Genomic DNA, 1,051 nt, shown 5'->3' with positions numbered 1-1,051 from the left:
CCGGCTCAGCGGGGAGCCTGCTTCTCCCTCTCCCTCTGCCTCTCTCCTTGCTCATGCTCTCTCTCTCTCTGTATCTCTGTGTCTCAAATGAATAAATAAAATCTTAAAAAAAAAAAAAAGAATACAAAAGATCCAAAATTCACAATGTCTAGTATCCAATAGAAAATTACCAGACTTCTTCTTCTCCGAGAAAACACCATATGGCAGCATATGATGCTGGTGCTCCAGGAGGGCCTGGAGGAGCCAGGCGCCCGGACTGGGAGGCCGGTGGCTTCCATGGAGGCTTCAGCAGTGGCATCTGGGGCTGGAGTCGGGGTTGTGGCCAGGGAGGCAAGACTGAAGACAAGGAGTGGATCCCCAACACCAAGCTGGGCCACCTGGTCAAGGTCACAAAGATCAAGTCTCTGGAGGAGATCTATCTCTTCTCCCTGCCCATCAGGGCATCTGAGATCATTGATTTTTCCTGGGCGCATCCTTTAAGGATGAGGTTTTGAAGACTATGTAGGTGCAGAAGCAGACCCGTGCTGGCCAACAGACTGGGTTCAAGATATTTGTTGCCATTGGAGATTACAATGAACACATCAGTCGAGGTATTAAGTGCTCCAATGAGGTAGCCACTGCCATCCGTGGGGCCATGATCCTGGCCAAGCTTTCCACATCCTGTGCAGCAAGAATACTGGGAGAACAAGATCGGCAAGCCCCATACTGTCCCATGCAAGGTGACCAGCCGCTACGGCTCTGTGCTGGTGTGCCTCATCCCCAACAGCAGGGGCACTGGCATTGTTTCAGCCCCTGTGCCCAAGAAGCTACTGATGGTGGCTGGTATTGACAACTACACCTCAGCCAGGGACTGCACTGCCACCCAGGGCAATTACGCCAAGGCCACTTTTGATGACATTCCCAAGACCTACAGCTGTCTCACCCCAATCTCTGGAAAGAGACTGTGTTCACCAAGTCTCTGATCTATCAGGGATCTTTCTTTCTTCCTTCTTTCCTTTAATTCCTTTTATTTTTCTTGTATAAAACATGTGGTGGCCACAGCTGGAGGCTG

The 1,051-nt window shown here is 50.6% G+C and overlaps 1 pseudogene; it reads left to right on the top strand.

The window, feature by feature from the left end:
* Positions 1 to 200: 200 nt before the first annotated feature.
* LOC118018112 overlaps positions 201 to 1,051 on the top strand; it is a 1,078-nt pseudogene continuing 227 nt past the window's right edge.

Source organism: Mirounga leonina, unplaced genomic scaffold, assembly GCF_011800145.1.
Source record: "Mirounga leonina isolate KUSES-001 unplaced genomic scaffold, KU_Mleo_1.0 Mir_170, whole genome shotgun sequence".
In the NCBI taxonomy this organism is placed as follows: domain Eukaryota; kingdom Metazoa; phylum Chordata; class Mammalia; order Carnivora; family Phocidae; genus Mirounga; species Mirounga leonina.
This window is presented reverse-complemented; position numbering and strand designations above follow the sequence as displayed.